This window comes from Adiantum capillus-veneris, chromosome 1 (assembly GCF_014529385.1).
Source record: "Adiantum capillus-veneris isolate H3 chromosome 1, ASM1452938v2, whole genome shotgun sequence".
Taxonomy (NCBI): Eukaryota; Viridiplantae; Streptophyta; class Polypodiopsida; order Polypodiales; family Pteridaceae; genus Adiantum; species Adiantum capillus-veneris.
The window spans coordinates 143566654-143587582 of NC_140931.1; positions in this window are offsets into that span (position 1 = coordinate 143566654).

The window sequence follows — 20929 nt, forward strand, 5'->3', positions numbered from 1 at the left end:
TTTGTGGACCCGGATTTGGAACCTTTTCACACGCATATGAACAGGAAAACTCTCTCTCTCTCTCTCTCTCTCTCTCTCTCTCTCTCTCTCTCTCTCTCTCTCTCTCTCTCTCTCTCTCTCTCTCACACACACACACACACACACACACACACGTGTGAGTAGAAAACGTGCACACAACCTCCTTCTTCACAACAAAACTCCACTTTCATCTCAATTAAAATGTGGGATATTTATAAAATATATAAATTAAACCAACACATAAACAATTCTATACCAAGATACTAAATGAAATAATTTGAACCGGCTTGAGAACCTTCTTGCCCAAACTTGAGCCGGACTTTTTTCATTTTGAACCTATCTTTCCTCTCTCCCCCTCATCTCCCACTCTCTCTCTCTCTCTCTCTCTCTCACACACACACACACACACACACACACATGTGAGTAGAAAACGTGCACACAACCTCCTTCTTCACAACAAAACTCCACTTTTACTTAACTCCACTTTCATCTCAATTAAAATGTAGGATATTTATAAAATATATACATTAAACCAACACATAAACAATTCTATACCAAGTTACTAAATGAAATAATTTGAACCGGCTTGAGAACCTTCTTGCCCAAACTTTAGCTGGACTTTTTTCATTTTGAACCTATCTTTCCTCTCTCCCCCTCATCTCCCACTCTCTCTCTCTCTCTCTCTCTCTCTCTCTCTCTCTTTCTCATTGTCGGTACTCTCACACCCCGATCCTATCTCTATTTCACAAGTATGTTTTTCTCTCTCCGTCTAATCCTTCTTCTCTCTCCTTCCCTCGGTACTTATTTAACATACCACAACGCCACCTTAGAGAGCATACATATGACTGGAATCCATGCTTCTATAAACTCGAAAAAGCATCACCTGTAGCAAAAAAACACGAATTGATTAACTCGCAAATAAAATTAACCCATGTGTATCTTATACCAACTGGTCGTAAACCTGGTAGGGGTGGTTGTTGCCCCAACACCGGTTGTGGTCTTTCTACACCTACAGGTCCTGGTAAGTTGCCTGCTTGATATTTAGGCATCGGTGGAACTTGAGGGGAAGCTACAGGAGCTTGGGGAGCGTAAGGTCTCTCCCTCACATATCCCTTGTTATAGTAACATTCCTCGGTCCCATGGTTTGTCCATTCTTGTTCATTAGCACACCACTTGGGTTGTTTAGCCTGGGGTTTGGCGTACAAGTTGATCTTTTTTAATACTTCATCTACGAGCTGCTCCTGGTTTACCGCTATTTCTCCTTTCAGTGTTCTCTTGGAAGACTTGCTCCCACTTTGCTGTGAAGTTGAATCGTCATCAAGGTCCTTGAACTCCCCTTCTTTGTAGACCGCACAATTGTCCACAAGGTACAGAGCCTCCTTGGTCAACTCATTCAACGTCGTGCTCCTCTTCATATGTAAGTCTTTCTGGAGATCTGCATTCCTTAGTCCTTGGATGAATATCAGCATAAGTCTGGACTGAGTTGGCATTTCTTCGACATGATAGAACTTAACATAGCTTTTTAATCTTAGGGCTGCCTTTCGTACAGATTCTCCATCTTTTTGTTTGAATTTATGGATTTGTGAGACAATATTATGAGCTATTCCCCTTTGAGAGAATTCCTCAATAAACTCGTCAAACACTTTCTCCATTGACTCGAAGTCTCTACGCTCCACAGAGTCAAACCAAGTTGCAGCATCATCCTCTAGGGTTAGTCCAAACCCTGCAAATTGGGTAGGAAACTCTAACACCTCTTCGGCTCTTATTACACGCACAAAGGCTGCTACATGATCTCTTGGGTCTCTATTTCCTGTGTATTTCTTGTTTACCCATTTTTGCACATGTGAAGGTCTAATTCTGCGATGGTCTACAAACCTCATCATTGGATCACCCCGTTCAAGTCTATACACCTCCTCACGCCTTCTGTAATAGGCTGGTTCCTCGCCCAACGGTGCTCCTAAGCCATAATTCCTAACGGTTCTCACTAGAGGTGGTTCTTCTCTTCTAAATCGTTCCATGGGTGGTCCTCCAATCTGGGTCAACCCTTGTGTCTTTGGCTTACTCTCTCCTTGATACCTTGAATAGTGTGGTGGTTCTTGCAAATCCCTGAGCCCTCGTGTGGCTTGATAACCATCTCGGTTTCAGTCTGGTTCCATTGTTGCGCTCTGTCGAAGCCATGCCTGCAATGATGGTTGGTTTGCTGGTTGGTCTTGGTTGTTGAATACTTGTTGTCTGGTGGAATGTGATGTAGTGTCATACTAATCTGAAAATGGATTCGTTGACTTGCTTGGGGTGTGGACGGATCTCGGCATTTCCTCAGGGGCATATGTTGATGCTCCTGAACCTATTGCTCTTTCTACTTCCTCTGGGAGAATACGTTGGTATTCTCTCTTGTATCTATCAACAAAAACTATGCCCTTCCCCATAGCAGTTTCATAAGAGAATAAGTAAAGAACCTTGTCTTTGCTTAGTTCGTTTACGTATGGTTCTTTGCTGCGAAAGTAAGAGACAATACCCTCGCTTTTGTGTTTGTAGATTCCCACATTCTCGTTATAAGTTGGAATCCTGATTGTTCTCTTATCGTACATAAAAATAGCTCCGTGTCGATCAATGTTTGGTGGAAGCTTTTGAGTTTCTGAAACCATTTTTCCTTTAGCCACGTTATCTCCATATCTATTGTAATCTTCAGGGTTTCTAACTATTAAATAGTGGTTCCCCTTTTCGTCTCGGAATCTATCTCCATCATCATACACGCTGATTATCTCCAATCTTTGTGTTGGCCTCTCTTCGATACAAATGCACTTGCGGCCTCGATAGTCAGAATAGACTAGGGCTCCTCTTGAGTTTGTTCCCTCTAAGAAGATCACAGTAAGCCTGGAATCATTCAAAGGATTTTGGGAGGTGCTTCCTCCTTGCATAGGTCCATCATAGGTGAAACCTCCTGGCTGTTGACTATCCATCATGAAGAAGGATTTGTCTGACGAAGTGTCAGTATCACTACCTTCCTCAATAATCGGTGCTAGCGGATCTAACCTTGCCTGAGTTACACTCTCTTCGGTGGACACTAAGCTACCCTAGTCACCTGCCACCTTTTGGTCTCTAACAATGTATCTTCCTGATCTTAAATTCATCAAACTTATCAATGAAATTTAGCACAATTCCAACCACTCACTTGGCAATGGGTTAGTTTCTGCACAACTTCTTGCTTTGTTGCTGAATATACCTGTACACAAGAGTTTTAATTTCGGTAATTGAATCAAAGCATTTATCTGCTAGAGGTTATCTTAGTAATGATTGGTATAACTGGAGAGTTAATCTCAACCACGACTGTATTTTATACATTGTTGATGTTCCTGATTAGTTTGCTAATCTGAAACAGTACTTTTCTCTGATATTGGCCAATTTACGTGAAAAAGTCTGAATTCAGTCGAGTTAATCTCAACCACGACTGTATTTTATACATTGCTGATGTTCCTGATTAGGTTGCTAATCTGAAACAGTACTTTTCTCTCATATTGGCCAGTTTACGCGAAAAAGTGTGAATTCAGTCTTTGCTTTGTCAAATGGGCAACCAAGGTCCAAATTCACTTCTGAAAGAAGTTCTGGAACCCTTAAGCCAAATGGAACCTCACTGTTTAGGCCAGGTCAAATTTTCTCTGCAGTATGGCCCAATAGACATCCTACGCGTAGGATGTCTCCTGCTATATTTTGCCTGGATTTTTTGCACTGCTGTTTCCCCTTGCTGTGCTGAGCTTACAGCTGCTTTTACTTTTTGATTTGGACTTCTATAAACTTGTCAATGAGTCAGAAATCTGTTCCGACTGCCTGTTGATGCTATTGATCATTCTAATCAACTCCAAATTGGACCAAAATTGTCTAGCAGGCTTGCCTTAGGCTATATAACACCTTACACTGCTCAAAGTCAAATTCTGGCTTTATTTGCTTGCATTAGACATCCTACGCGTAGGATGTGTTTTTCATTAGAATGGCTTTAAACTCAAGACTTAAGTTCTCCTTGAGCTGCTGATCACCTTGGTATACTCAGATTTCAGTTTGGAGTCCCAAATCACTCAGAAGACATCCTACACGTAGGATGTGTTTTTGGCTTGTTTGACCCCAGATTGGTTCCACAGCTTCCCTTTGATGTCAGTATCCCAGTGGTATGCTTAGATTTTGATTTGGATGTAAAAGGTCCCAAACTTCAGCTGTTAAAGTGCTAAAGTCCACTTTGAACCCAATTTTCTTACGTGAATGAGGTGAAACCCCTTTCAGTCACTCAATATATCATGCAAGACACACTCATGCAGCCCTCTTATGGTTTTGGTTTCAAGTTAATGTTTTGGCACTAATTGGGTAGGATGTCTAGCAATTTCAGTCTTTCTAGCCTTATCCTGTCAAGAAATGGCCAAATTTCCACTTTCCAGTTGAAATTAGGGTAAACCCTACCTTCAGAACACAACAGTCAACTCAAAATCCCAAAATTCCTCCCAGATTGGCCTGTAGACATCCTACGCGTAGGATGTCTCCTGGCTTAACATAATAATTTTTTCTGACAGGAATGCTCCTGATGCTCTGTAGACCTATCAGAAACACTCACAGTAACTTTTGGACTTCAATTAGGCTTTCAACCACACTTTTGCGTCTTTTTGCGTCTTTTACAAACTGGTAATGATTCTACCAAGCAAGTGTACATGCATGAAATGCTCTAGATCTGAATCATGATGTTCTACTTACTCTACTCCTACCTATCATGAAGAAATGGTGATAATGGTGTTTTTGGTTTCTTTTTGGCCTCTCCAGACTCTCAAGCTCTCCTCTTACAGCTTCTACCACTCCCACTCCTACTCTAGAACTCGACTACTACCTAAAACTACCTAAGTCTACCTCCTCTACCTAAGTCGAAGGATCTAGGCCAGACACACGCTTCCTAGACATCCTCTAAGACCTAAAGAGTCCTCCACCCTCTGATCCTATCTAAATGTAAAGCGAGACTCTTGGCAAGCAAAAAATCCCAATCCTCAAGGATAAGTCTCGGTCACCTACCTAAGGTTTTCGTCCCCGACAGCGGCGCTAATGTTGGACGGGTACACCGCGACGGACGTCAGCGCAGCGAGAACTCACCTAACAAGAAATGTCAGCTAAGGACGAAGCTCGACCCGCAGGCGCGTGGAAGCAAGAATAAGGTGTCAACCTACACTCGACCGACTCCTAACTAATTCCTACAGAGGTCCCTACCACTTGTCTAAGTCACAGTCTTCAAAAGTGCAGAAGAGGATTCTTCCTACAACGCTTGCTAGAGCCGAACACCCATCAAACACTTTCGAAACACCATAGAACTTGAAGGAGACCCTACTAATACCTATAGGCCGCTCTCCCTAAGGTCTATGAACCAAAATCACGACCCAAAACACCCGGTGCAGAAACACGTATGATGTTTGGTCGAAATTTGCAGGTCTTCGTTTTCGAAATCTGAAGTGCCCAATGTGTAGCTCTACTCAATGTGAACGTGTGGATATGATGCAATACGAAATCAGATAACATATGCTCACCCAAACAACCGATGAAGCTCGTAGAAGGAGCTCCCAAAGCCGGACCGTACGCGTGCAATGTTGGTATCGTCTTGTAGCTCTATTCGGGGGCAACACGCTGCACTTCTCTGCACTTGATTCCGACCACCGTAGCACACGTAGCATCGAGATGAAGATCACACTCTCTCTCTCTCACGTACACAGCACGCTCACTCACAGACTTAAAACTTGTTTAAAATGACAAGAGGTTTTTCATTAAGGTCAAAAAGTGGTATATATACCTTACAACTTGTCAAACCCTAAAGTTCCACAATCAACCATCTACTCCATCTAACTATCAAAACTGGGATACAAGTTGAAAACTTCTGTAAGTTCTAATATTTACAAGGTGAAAATCGGGTTTTTTTTAACGAATGAATAATTATAGAAAATAATAGTCCGCCGAGTAGTTAGATGTTGTGGGGTGTGTCCAGCTTCTAACATTAGATAGAGTAGATGGTTGATTTTGTAACTTTAGGGTTTGAGAAGTTGTAAGGTATATATACCACTTTTTGACCTTAATAAAAAACCTTTTGTCATTTTAAAAACAAGTTGGAAGTCTATGAGTGAGCGTACTGTGTACGAGAGAGAGAGAGAGTGTGAGCTTCGTCTTGACGCTACGTGTGCTTCCGTGGTCAAAATCAAGTGCGGAGAAGTGCAGCGTGTTGTCCCCGACTAGAGCTACGCACCAATACCAGCATTGCACGCGTACGGTCCGGCTTTGCGAGCTCCTTCTACGAGCTTCATCGGTTGTTTGGGTGAGAATACGTTGTCCGATTTTGCATTGCAGCATATCCACGCATTCACATTGAGTAGAACTACACATTATGCACTTTAGATTTCGAAAACGAAGACCTGCGCCAGGTGTTTTGAGTCGGGATTTTGGTTCATAGACCTTAGGGAGAGTGACCTATTGGTATTAGTAGGGTCTCCTTCAAGTTCTATGGTGTTTCGAGATTGTTTGATGGGTGTTCGGCTCTAGAAAGCGTTGTAGGAAGTTTCCTCTTATGCACTCTTGAAGGCTGTGACTTAGACAATTGGTAGAGACCTCTGTAGGAATTCGTTAGGAGTCGGTCGAGTGTAGGTTGACACCTTATACTTGCTTCCACGCTCCTGCGGGTCGAGCTTCGTCCTTAGCTCACATTACATGTTAGGTGAGTTCTTGCTGTGCTGACGTCCGTCGCGGCATATCCGTCCAACATTGGCGCCGCTGCCAGGGACAAAAACCTTAGGTATGTGACTGAGACTAATCCTTGAGGATTGGGATCTTTGGCTTGCCAAGAGTCTCGCTTTACATTTAGATAGGATCAGAGGGTGGAGGACTCTCTAGATCTTAGACGGAGTCTAGGAAGCGTGTGTCTGGCCTAGATCCTTCAACTTAGGTAGACGAGGTTGACTTAGGTAGTTTTAGGTAGTAGTCGATTCCTAGAGTAGGAGTTGGAGTGGTAGAAGCGGTGAGAGGAGAGCTTGAGAGTCCGGAGAGGCCAAAAAGTAACCAAAAACACCATTATCACCATTTCACACGATAGGTAGGAGTAGAGTAAGTAGGACATCATGATTCAAGATCTAGAGCATTTCATGCATGTACACTTGCTTGGTAGAATCATTACAAGTTTGTAAAAGACGCAAAAGTGTGTTTGAAAGCCTAATTGAAGTCCAAAAGTTACTGTGAGTGTTTCGGATAGATCTACAGAGCATCAGGAGCATTCTTGTCAGAAAAAAACTTTAATTTTAAGCAGGAGACATCCTACGCGTAGGATGTCTACAGGCTAATCTGGGAGGAATTTTAGGATTTTGAGTTGACCAGTGTGTTCAAAAGGTAGGGTTTACCCTAATTTCAACTGGAAAGTGGAAATTTTGCCATATCTTGATAGGATAAGGCCAGATTGACTGAAATTGCTAGACATCTTACCCAAATAGTGCCAAAACATTATTTTGGGACCAAAACCATAAGATGGTTGCATGAGCATGTCTTGCATGATATATTGAGTGACTGAAAGGGGTTTCACCTTATTTGGGTAAGAAAATTGGGTTCAAAGCAGACTTTGGCACTTTTGACTAAAAAAGCAAAAACAGCTAAAATTTAGGACTTTTGACATCCAAAACAAAATCTAAGCATACCACTGGCTTACTGACATCAAGGGGAAGCTGTGGGACAAATCTGGGGTCAAACAGGACAAAAAGACATCCTACGCATAGTATGTCTTTTGAGTGATTTGGGACTCCAAACTGAATTCTGAGTATACCAAAGTGATCAGCAACTCAAGGGGAGTCTGGGCTTTGAGTTTGAAGCCATAATGAGTTTGACTAGCTAATAGGTGTCCAAATCAAAAAGTAAAAGTAGCTGTAAGCTCAGCACAACAAGAGGAAACAACAGTGCAAAAATCCAAGCGAAACACAGTAGGAGACATCCTACGCGTAGGATGTCTATTGAGGCATACTGCAAAGAAAATTTGACCTGGCATAGACAATGAGGTCCCATTTGGCTTAAGGGTTCTAGAACTTCTTTCAGAAGTGAATTTGGACTTTGTTTGCCCATTTGACGAATCAAAAGACTGAATTTATACTTTTTCGCGTAAATTGACCAACAACGGAAGGTAGTACAGTTTTAGATTAGCAAACCTAATCCAGAACATCAGCAGTGTATAAAATACAGTAGTGATTGAGATTAACTCTCCAGTTATACCAATCATTACTAAGATAACCTCTAGCAGATAAATGCTTTGATTTGATTGCCAAAATTAAAATGCTTGTGAACAGGTATATTCAGCAACAGAGCAAGAAGTTGTGCAGAAACTGACCCATTGCCAAGTGAGTGGTTGAATTTGTGATAAATTGCATTGATAAGTTTGATGAATTTAAGATCAGGAAGATACATTGTTAGAGACCAGAAAGTGGCAGATGACCAAGGTAGCTTAGTGTCCACATAAGAGAGTGTAACTCAGGCAAGGCTAGATCCGCTTGCACCGATTATTGAGGAAGGTAGTGATACTGACAATTCGTCAGACAAATCTTTCTTCATGATGGGTAGTCAACAGCCAGGAGGTTTCACCTATGTTGGACCTATGCGAGGAGGAAGCACCTCCCAAAATCCTTTGAATGATTCCAGGCTCACGGAGATCTTCTTGGAGGGAAAAAACTCGAGAGGAGCCCTAGTCTATTCAGACTATCGAGGCTGCAAGTGCATTTGTATCGAAGAGAGGCCAGCTCAAATATTGGAGATAATCCGAGTGTATGATGATGGAGATAGGTTCCGAGACGAAAAGGGGAACCACTATTTAATAGTTAGTAACCTTGAAGATTACAACAGATATGGAGATAACGTGGCGAAAGGAAAAATGGTTTCAGAAACTCAAGAACCGCCACCAAACATTGATCGTCCCAGAGCTATATTTATGTATGATAAGAAAACAATCAGGGTTCCAACTTATAACGAGAATGTGGGAATCTACAAACATGAGAGCGAGGGTATAGTCTCTTACTTTCGCAGCAAAGAACCATGCGTAAACGAAGTAAGCAAAGACAAGGTTCTTTACTTATTTTCTTATGAAACTGCTACGGGGTGAAAGCATGTTAACCTGTCATGCTTTTTCATGTCCCGGACAGTGCTAACTAGCACAATTTTGACATATGCTAACTAGTACAGTAACTTGAGCTACATCTCCAAGATCTATGACATATGATATATCAATAGAAAGCACTTGAAACAAGGAATCCAAATGTACAACCTCAGAAAAATTTTGCTATTATTTGTAAAAATTTTACCGGACGCCCAACTTTTCGAAGATGTGCTAACTTGAAACTGCTAACTAGCACAAAAAGTGCGATAGGTTAACATGCTTCCACCCTACAGGGAAGGGCATAGTTTTTGTTGATAGATACAAGCGAGAATACCAACGTATTCTCCCAGAGGAAGTAAAGAGAGCAATAGGCTCGGGAGCATCAGCATATGCCCCTGAGGAAGTGCTAAGAGCCGCCCACACCCCAAGCAAGTCAACGAATCCCTTTTCAGATGAGTATGATACTACTTCACATTCCACCCAACGGCAAGCATTCAACAACCAAGACCAACCAGAAAACCAGCCATCATTGAAAGCATGGCTTCGACAGAGTGCAACAATGAAACTAGACCAAAACCGAGATGGTTATCAAGCCGCACGAGGGCTCAGGGATTTGCAAGAACCACCACTCTATTCAAGGTATCAGGAAAAGAGTAAGCCAAAGACTCAAGGATCAACAGAGCCTGGAGGACCACCCATGGAACGAGTTCGAAGAGAAGAACCACGTCCAGCAAGAACCGTTAGAAATTATGGCTTAGGAGCACCATTGGGAGAGGAACCAGCCTATTACAGAAGGCCTGAGGAGGTGTATCGGCCTGGGACGGGGTGATCCAATGATGAGGTTTGTAGACCATCGAAGAATTAGACCGTCTCAAGTGCAAAAATGGATAAACAAGAAATACACAGGAAGCAGAGACCCAAGAGATCATGTAGCAGCCTTTGTGCGTGTAATTAGAGCGAAAGAGGTGTTAGATTTTGCCACCCAATTTGCAGGGTTTGGACTAACCCTAGAGGAAGATGCTACCACCTGGTTTGACTTTGTAAAGCATAGAGACTTTGAGTCGATGGAGGAAGTGTTTGAGGAGTTTATTGAAGAATTCTCTCAAAGGGGAATAGCTCATAATACCGTCTCACAAATCCATAAATTCAAACAGAAAGATGGAGAATCTGTACGAAAGGCAGCCCTAAGACTAAAAAGATATGTTAAGTTCTTTCATGTTGAAGAACTGCCAACTTAGTCCAGACTTATGCTGATATTCATCCAAGAACTAAGGAATACAGATCTCTAGAAAGACTTACATATGAAGAGGAGCATGACGTTGAATGAGTTGACCAAGAAGTCCCTGTACCTTGTGGACAATTATGCGGTCTACAAGGAAGGGGAGTTCAAGGACCTTGATGACGATTCATCTTCACAGAAAAGTGGAAGCAAGTCTTCTTGTTAGGAAATAAGACGTAGCTAAATAGATAATTGAGTAGATTACTTAATGGAGAGAGACATATTTATATACATGAGATTATAGAGTAGAGAGAGAGAGTACACACGATATACGTGGTTCACCCAATGTGGGCTACGTCCACGGGAAAGCAGCCACTCAATGGCTTTAGTACTTCAAAACAAGAAGTAGTTTACAAAGGGATTATAGCCTTAATGGAGCTCCCACCTTGCTTCACTCTCACCACCTCACACTCACCTTGTTGCATCAACTTCACACTATGAAATGTGTGTAGAAATGGCCTCCATTTATAGGCCAAAAGGGTTGCCCTCTCTTATGAGAGATAGCCATGTGTAGCCGCCCTTGTGCGAATAAGTCCAAATCGGACCCTCCAATCCGCCCATGTGTGGTCGCCCTTGAGAAGACATGTCCGCTTTTGAATTCGGCCACCAGCCATTGACTTCGACCACCGGCCACCGGCCATTGACCTCCGACCACCGGCCATTGGCCATTGACTACCGGCCACCGGCCAACCGACCGGTTGTTTTCCGACCACGTTACGGCCGCCGGCCGGCCATAATATTCAGGCGAATAAGAATATTCCGGCGAAAAAATAGTCTCGGGGGCCTCCGCCCCCGAGGCCTTTAAAGTTGCCCCTGATTCTTGTCCGTGAAAATTTTGGTTTCCGGTGAGTGATTTTCCTTCACGCACGATGGCTTCTCCTCATAATGGGGGCCTTACAAATGTGCTCTTTTACCACTGAAAATTACAAGGATAAATCAGGCTCCATACTTAACAATCTCCCACTTGGAGACTGATCTCCAAACCAAACCTGTGACTGCTTTCCATTCTGGCTTCTTATCCTTGAATGCCGATTGAAGATGAGCAAAAGCTCAACTTCTCCTTGTTGACCACCTTTGTAAACATGTCTGCAGGATTTTCACTTGTATGCACCTTTCCTAGCTTTAGTTGTCCCTCTTCCAAAAGAGTGCGTATGAAGTGATATCTCACCTCAATGTGATTTGTCCTTGAATGAAAGGCTGAGTTCTTTGCAAGATGGATAGCGCTTTGGCTATCACTGTACAAGACAAAATTGTCTTGTTTGAATCCAAGCTCTTCTAAGAATCTGTGAAGCCACATAATTTCTTTGCTTGCCTCCGTCATTGCTACATACTCTGCTTCCGTGGTAGAAAGTGAAACCACTTTCTGCAGCTTTGAAGCCCAGCTTACTGTTGTGCCTCCAACGGTGAACACATAGCCAGTAGTGCTCCTTCGAGTATCTTTGTCACCTACCATATCTGCATCAACATACCCTTCTAGAAAAATATCAGTTCCTCCAAAATACAAAGCATTTGTTGTTGTCCCTTTTAGATACCTAAGTATCCACTTCACAGCTTGCCAATGCTCTTTACCTGGGTTGTCCATGAACCTACTCACAACTCCCACTGCATGTGCAATGTCTGGCCTTGTCCAGACCATAGCATACATTAGAGAACCTACCGCTGCAGCATATGGAACTTTAGACATATAGGCTATCTCCTCTTGTGTCTTTGGACACGTATCCTTCGTTAGTTTAAAATGACCAGCCAAAGGTGTAGAAACTGGTTTTGCATTTTGCATTGCAAACCTTTCTAGTACCTTCTTGATGTAATCTTCTTGAGATAGATTTATTGTCTTCTTCGTCATGTCCCTTGATATTTTCATACCAAGTATCCTCTTTGCAGCACCTAAATCTTTCATTGAGAAAGATTTTGACAGCTCCTCTTTTAGGTCTTTGATGTCCTGCATGTTAGCACTTGCAATCAACATGTCATCAACATACAACATTAGGATGATGAATTTCCCATCTCCCAAATTCTCCGTGTAGACGCAGTGATCCGAGTTGCATCTTGTGAATCCATGATCCAACATCCATCGATCAAACTTCAAGTACCATTGTCTTGATGCTTGCTTTAAACCATACAATCTCTTCTTTAATCTGCAAACCATTTTCTCCTTACCTTTTACTTCATACCCCTTTGGTTGAAGCATGTAGATTTCCTCCTCTAAGTCACCGTGAGGGAATGCCGTATTTACATCCATTTGCTCGAAATTTAGATCATGAGCAGCCACAAGGCTTAAGACAAGCTTAATTGAGTTCATTTTTACAACAGGAGAAAATATTTCATTGAAGTCAATACCTTTCTTTTGAGAAAAACCTTTTACCACAAGCCTAGACTTGTACCTTTTCTTCCCACCTTCTTCTTCCTTTAGCTTGTACACCCATTTGTTTTGAAGTGCCCGCTTACCTTTAGGCAACTCAACCAACTCCCATGTTTGGTTGCGATGTAGTGAGTCCATCTCCACTTGCATGCTCTTCGTCCATTCTTCTTTGGATTCATGTTGCATAGCTTCTTCGTATGATTCCGGCTCTCCAGAATCTGAGATCAAGAGATGGTTGAAGGAAGTAACAAAACTTTTTGGAGGTCTACTTGCTCTTGTAGATCTTTGGGGAATAGGTTGAGGCTCCTCATTTGGTTGACGTTGTTGCACATTGTCACCGTTTGTAGTCCTTGAGTCTTCACCGTCCTCAAGCTCCATGTACTCATCACCTGTTTCTTTTGTTTGTTTTCTTTCCAAGTAATCTTTGTACATATTTTGTTCGTTAAAAATTACATCCCTACTCCTTAAGGTTTTACCATCTTCTGGATTCCATAGGCGATACCCAAAGTCTCCTTCTCCATAGCCAATGAAGAAACACTTTTTGGACTTTGCATCTAACTTTGATCTTAGGCTTCTATCTATGTGCATGAAAGCCTCACACCCAAACACTTTGAGAAATGCATAATTCACCGGTTTACCTGTCCGTGCCTCTTCTAGAACTCCCCCATCCAATGCCGTTGAGGGTGACTGATTGATTAAGTACACAGACGTACTTACAGCTTCCGCCCAAAGCTCAAGCGGTAGGCCTACATGTAGCCGCATGCTTCGTGCTCGTTCCATGATTGTCCTGTTCATCCTTTCCGAAATCCCATTTTGTTGAGGTGTCCTTGGGGTTGTCCTTTGCCTCCGAATGCCATTGCTAGCACAAAAGATTTCAAAAGCTTGGCTGCAATATTTGCCTCCATTGTCGGATCTGAGGCATTTAACCTTGGTACCTGTTTCATTCTCCACAAAGGCTTTCCACCTTTGAAATATGGAAAATACATCGGATTTATTCTTCATGACATAAACCCATGTTTTTCTAGTCGCATCATCTATGAATGTTACATAGTACAATGAGCCACCAAGTGATGGTGTACTTGCAGGACCCCAAACATCAGAATGAACCAACTCAAGTTTTTTATTTTTTCTTTCATTTCCTGATTTTTGAAATTTTACCCTCTTTTGTTTACCATAAACACAATCTTCACAGAACTCTAAGTCCACTTCTTTCAAACCTGGTAGAAGCTTCTTTCTTTGAAGGATTTGCATTCCTTTGCCACTCATATGCCCAAGTCGGTAGTGCCACACCGCACTGTCAACTTCTGTAGTTGTTGCATAAGCTGAAGGTTGCGTGCTAAAAGTACACAAGTAAAGTGTACCGACTTTTTCACCCTTGGCAACCACCAAAGATCCCTTTGAGATCTTCCACCGTTTGTTTCCGAATGCAATGTTGTGACCTTCATCGTCCAATTGTTCTGTAGAGATCAAATTTTTGCGAAGAGAAGGAACATGCCTAACATCTTTAAGCTTCCATTCATTTCCGTTAGCAGTTTTGAAAGAAACTGTACCTTTGCCGACAATCTCACAAGCTTCATCATCTCCCAAGTATACATACCCAAAATTACCTTTGGTGTAGTCTTGGAAATGTTGCTTGTGTGGTGTCGCATGGAATGAAGCCCCGGAATCTACTATCCACGAATTAGACACATTGTCTAATGAGAGAATTAGAGCATCTTGCTCTACTTTACCTGCCACATTGGCCTCCGATGTTGGCTTGTTGTCTTGAGACTCTGTCTCCTTCTTCTTCTTGGACCAGTAATCCTTCTTGATGTGGCCCTTCTTGCCGCAGTTCCAACATTCAAGAACTGACTTTGTGCGTGACTTGCTCCTCCTTGAGCGATCACGACCCTTTTGGTTTTTGAACCTCTCCTTAAGCCTTCCTCTTGTTTCCACTGATAGTGCAGCACTTGATGATTCTCCTGTGCTTCTCCTTCGGATTTCCTCGCTTAGGAGAACACCCACAACATCATCAAACTTAAGAGTATTTGTGCCAGAGATAGAATTACTTACAACCATCACAAGGCTGTCCCAACTATCCGGTAGAGATGATAGTATAAGGAGAGCTCGCACTTCGTCATCGAAATTGATTTTCACTGATCGAAGTTGACTTATGTTTGTGTTAAAGTCATTTAGGTGTTCTGCAACTAAACCATTCTCTGCCATCTTTAGATTGAACAAGCGCTTCATAAGAAATACCTTATTGGATGCCGATGGTTTCTCGTAGAAGTCGTCAAGTGACTTCATCAAGTCCTCCGTGGTCTTCATCTCTGAAACATTGAAGGCCACCGTTGACGCCAAGCTTAACCGGATTGTTCCCAGTGCCTTTCGATCAAGGACAATCCATGCTTCATCTGCCATTGTTGCGGGCTTCTTCGCAAGACCACCTAGTGGCAAATAGAGGTCTTTCTGGTAGAGATAGTCTTCAATCTGCATCTTCCAATGTTGGTAGTTTTTGCCGTTGAACTTCTCAATCTTGAGCTTCCCTTCCTCTGCCATAACTCCCACTCAATTCAAGGAATCCTTTCCTTGAGATAATTTAGCTACGAGCAAACCTTGCTCTGATACCAGTTGTTAGGAAATAAGACGTAGCTAAATAGATAATTGAGTAGATTACTTAATGGAAAGAGACAGATTTATATACACGAGATTATAGAGTAGAGAGAGAGAGAGAGAGAGAGAGAGTACACACGATATACGTGGTTCACCCAATGTGGGATACGTCCACGGGAAAGCAGTCACTCAATGGCTTTAGTACTTCAAAACAAGAAGTAGTTTACAAAGGGATTATACACTTAATGGAGCTCCCGCCTTGCTTCACTCTCACCACCTCACACTCACCTTGTTGCATCAACTTCACACTATGCAATGTGTGTAGAAATGGCCTCCTTTTATAGTCCAAAAGGGTTGCCCTCTCTTATGAGAGACAGCCATGTGAAGCCGCCCTTGTGCGAATAAGTCCAAATCGGACCCTCCAATCCGCCCATGTGTGGTCGCCCTTGAGAAGACAAGTCCGCTTTTGAATTCGGCCACCGGCCACCGACTATAGACTTCCGACCACTGGCCACAGGCCTTTGACTTCCGACCACCGGCCATCGGCCGTTGACTACTGGCCACCGGCCAACGGACCGGTTGTTTTTCGACCACTTTTCGGCCGCCGGCCGGCCATAATATTCTGGCGAAAAAGAATATTCCGACGAAAAAAAAAAGTCCCAAAGGCCTCCGCCCCCGAGGCCTTTAAAGTTGCCCCTGATTCTTGCCCGTGAAAATTTTGGTTTCCCGTGAGTGATTTTCCTTCACGCACGATGGCTTCTCCTCATAATGGGGGCCTTACAAATGTGCGCTTTTACCACAGAAAATTACAAGGGTAAATCAGGCTCCATACTTAACATGCTCTACTTTACCTGCCACATTGGCCTTCGATGTTGGCTTGTTGTCTTGAGACTCTGTCTCCTTCTTCTTCTTGGACCAGCAATCCTTCTTGACGTGGCCCTTCTTGCCGCAGTTCCAACATTCAAGAACTGACTTTGTGCGTGACTTGCTCCGCCTTGAGGGATCACGACCCTTTTGGTTTTTGAACCTCTCCTTAAGCCTTCCTCTTGTTTCCACTGATAGTGCAGCACTTGATGATTCTCCTGTGCTTCTCCTTCGGATTTCCTCGCTTAGGAGAACACCCACAACATCATCAAACTTAAGAGTATTTGTGCCAGAGATAGAATTACTTACAACCATCACAAGGATGTCCCAACTATCCGGTAGAGATGATAGTATAAGGAGAGCTCGCACTTCGTCATCGAAATTGATTTTCACTGATCGAAGTTGTCTTATGTTTGTGTTAAAGTCATTTAGGTGTTCTGTAACTGAACCATTCTCTGCCATCTTTAGATTGAACAAGCGCTTCATAAGAAATACCTTATTGGATGCCGATGGTTTCTCGTAGAAGTCGTCAAGTGACTTCATCAAGTCCTCCGTGGTCTTCATCTCCGAAACATTGAAGGCCACCATTGACGCCAAGCTTAACCGGATTGTTCCCAGTGCCTTTCGATCAAGGACAATCCATGCTTCATCTGCCATTGTTACGGGCTTCTTCGCAAGACCACCTAGTGGCAAATAGAGGTCTTTCTGGTAGAGATAGTCTTCAATCTGCATCTTCCAATGTTGGTAGTTTTTGCCGTTGAACTTCTCAATCTTGAGCTTCCCTTCCTCCGCCATAACTCCCACTCAATTCAAGGAATCCTTTCCTTGAGATAATTTAGCTACGAGCAAACCTTGCTCTGATACCAGTTGTTAGGAAATAAGACGTAGCTAAATAGATAATTGAGTAGATTACTTAATGGAGAGAGACAGATTTATATACACGAGATTATAGAGTAGAGAGAGAGAGAGAGAGAGAGTACACACGATATACGTGGTTCACCCAATGTGGGATACGTCCATAGGAAAGCAGTCACTCAATGGCTTTAGTACTTCAAAACAAGAAGTAGTTTACAAAGGGATTATACCCTTAATGGAGCTCCCACCTTGCTTCACTCTCACCACCTCACACTCACCTTGTTGCATCAACTTCACACTATGAAATGTGTGTAGAAATGGCCTCCTTTTATAGGCCAAAAGGGTTGCCCTCTCTTATGAGAGACAGCCATGTGTAGCCGCCCTTGTGCGAATAAGTCCAAATCGGACCCTCCAATCTGCCCATGTGTGGCCGCCCTTGAGAAGACATGTCCGCTTTTGAATTCGGCCACCGGCCATTGAATTCGGCCACCAGCCACCGGCCATCGGCCATTGACTACCGGCCACCGGCCAACCGACCGGTTGTTTTCCGACCACTTTTCGGCCGCCGTCCGGCCATAATATTCCGGCGAAAAAAAAGTCTCAAGGGCCTCCGCCCCCGAGGCCTTTTAAGTTGCCCCTGATTCTTGTCTGTGAAAATTTTGGTTTCCGGTGAGTGATTTTCCTTCACGCACGATGGCTTCTCCTCATAATGGGGGCCTTACAAATGTGCGCTTTTACCACAGAAAATTACAAGGGTAAATCAAGCTCCATACTTAACACTTCTAAGACAGTACCAAAAGGAGAAGTAGCGGTAAACCAGGAGCAGCTCGTAGATGAAGTGCTAAAAAAGATCAACTTGTACACCAAACCCCAGGCTAAACAGCCCAAGTGGTGTGCTATTGAACAAAAATGGACAAACCATGGGACCGAGGAATGTTATTATAACAAGGGATATGTGAGAGAGAGACCTTACGCTCCCCAAGCTCCAGTAGCTTCCCCTCAAGTTCCACGGATGCCTAGATATCAAGCAAGCAACTTACCAGGACTTGTAGGTGTAGAAAGACCACAACCAGTGTTGGGACAACAACCAACCCTACCAGGATTACAACCAGTTGGTACAAGATACACACCAACAGTAATTGAATCAGAAGAAAAGGCTTTGGTGCCTATGCATGCATATTATGAAGATCCCAACGGATATGCGGCAAACCCTGTCTATTATCCACCGGAAGAACCCGCGACACCAGAACCATAGAGCATAATAGGGAATCAAGGGCCTCCAACTGCTGCACAGGCATCAGGAGAAGGAAGATATAGCTTAGATGAACGAACATTGTTGTTCATAGCCAATGGAGGCATGGGCGGGCAGAGATAGGCTTACCAGCAACGAGGGGCTCAAGGAGCACCTCAACAACCCAAGGGCCCCTGTTACAAGTGTGGCGGAGACCATTGCCTGAGAGACTGTCCTCATGATGAAATCATTAGAGTCAATGCGTATTGCCCAGAATGTGGAATTACTCATTTGATTCCCGACTGCCCTAAAAACCCGAGCAAATGAGCAAAAACCACCTTGAACCTATTGGAAACAGTACCTTCCAGTGGAGTATCGGAAAATGAAACAATCATACCTATTCAGGCGGTAGCACGAGCCCAAGCCCAAAGAAAGACGAAGGAACCCATAGTTGAAGAACCAAAAATCGATGCCCAAAGTTCAGAAACGAAAAAGCAGAGAAGCACTTGGAAAGCTAGAAAGGCGCGTAGGAAAGCCAGGAAAGAATAAGAGCAAACAACCCTATCCGAGGAGTTGAAACATACCAAGGACCGATTGGAGCAGTTAGAGGATCTAGCTAGCTTAAGCTCACACACCACAGCCGTAGCACCCAAGGAAATAGCAGAGCCCAAAAGTGCAGGATCAGGAGGATCTGTACTGGCAGACAAGGTAAACGAGCAGTTGGATGCGCTTCTAAAAACTTATGAATCTCGACTTAAATGTTGGGGTATAGGCGCCTGTGCCTTGCTCGGCCACCCAGAGTCTGGGCGCCCACTGACTTGTATACCTTATACATAGCATAAGTGTATAGGGGGCTGCTCACTCTTTGGAGTCTCCCCACCCACATCGTGTCTGTCTCCTTCTCTCTCTCTCTCACTCTCCGTCTGTGGTGCTCCCCGATCCCCTTCAATTGGTATCAGAGCTATGGTGACCGCGGAGAGCACGACGGCTTTGAGAGCTTCGAGGCGATAGCTCGCTCGCTCTCGACGGTGGAGTTCGATCGCGGAGTTTCACGGAGAGCGATTTTAGCTTGAGGAGCATTGTCTTTGGAGCTTAGGAGCTTGGTGTGGTCAAGCTTGGTCGAGGAGGCGGTTGCGGCTTCCTTGGTGAGAGGAGCTTTTGAGCTCAGTGGAGCTCGTTAGAGAAGTGCTCGGCGGAGGAGAGCTTGACATTCGAGTGCTTGGATGCTGTTGTGGCAGAGCTCTTGTGTTGGAGCTTGCATTGAGAGGACATTACATCACGCAGAGTGGAGCAGGAGCAGGTTCAAGACTGTGTGCAGCTCGTTTTTGCCATTTTCGGGCTCTAAAACGCAGTTTTTTGCGTAGCTCCGTCATACAGAGTCAGATCTACATAATCTAGGAGTCTAGGTCAGGGTTTTGGCACACTCCGAACGCGATGGTGATGTCTATTTGCTGAAATTATGCTTTGAATTACAGCAGGTACAGCAGCAAGTTTATTTGTGCACTCTCGGGTCCCAAAAACACTGTTTTTGGCATAGCTTTCACACCCGGACTCGGATACATATGATCCAGGAGTCTACCTTGGGGTTTTGGCACGCTCCGGACGCGCTCGTCATATCAGAATTTTAAAATTCTGAACGCTGAATTTTCTGCAGCAGCAGTTGTTTATTGTGTGTCGAGGATTCCACACATGGTTTGCTCTCAGATGTGAGAGTGATATTTGCTGCAAGTTTCCTCACAGGTGGGAGGATACGATGTATGCCTTATGTGGTTTGATGCTCAGGGAGACTAATGTGATTGCATTTTGAGCTCGGCAATGTATGCCTCGAGCATGTTTTTTTGGCAGTCACAGGTAGAGCAGATATTTGTGTACTAGATTTGCAGGTGTTTGCAATGATTTATGCAAAGTGTGGAGATTGGTGCATGCATTTGGAGTGCGGTTTGATGCGCTTTGGTTGCTCATGGTTTTGAGCGTGCAGTCAATTTGGTTACTAGTTTTGTGGCCGTTTTACTGACGAAACTCTGACGAAATTTTCCCAGGAGTTTTATGCGCATCATTTATGCGATCTAGGTAGAGATTGCGGGTTGCACTCAACATTTGCGTGCGGTGTTCTCTGCAGGTGGGAGATTTGTGCGTGTGTATGCATCGATACCGCACAGTGTGGGCTTGGTGATTAGCTCACGGGTTTGACAGGCGTACAGTTATCTTGGCACACTCACAGGAGTGAGTATTGTGATGTATGCTTGTGTGGCTACGAGCTAGGTAGCCGGATTCGAGCACTAATGGCTTGAGGTTTTTCAGCAGGTTTCAGCTACAGGTTTACAAGTTTACAGGCAGGTTTGAGGGCTTATTTGGGCGCTGAATTTTCAGCCATTGTGTCCTCTTTGCAGGTGTCCATGTATGACTCAGTTGTAGGCTGATCTGGGACACGTTTGTGACTTGTTTATGCAGTTGTTTAATAGCTGAATTTTGGGGCTGTTTTGGGGCTGATTTGCAGCCATATTTGCAGACTTTTGTTGATGCGATTCAAGTCAGTTTAGGGCTGATTTGGTTGACATTTGCTACTCATTGTTGGTTGCTCTTTTGCAAGCATTATGGCTGATT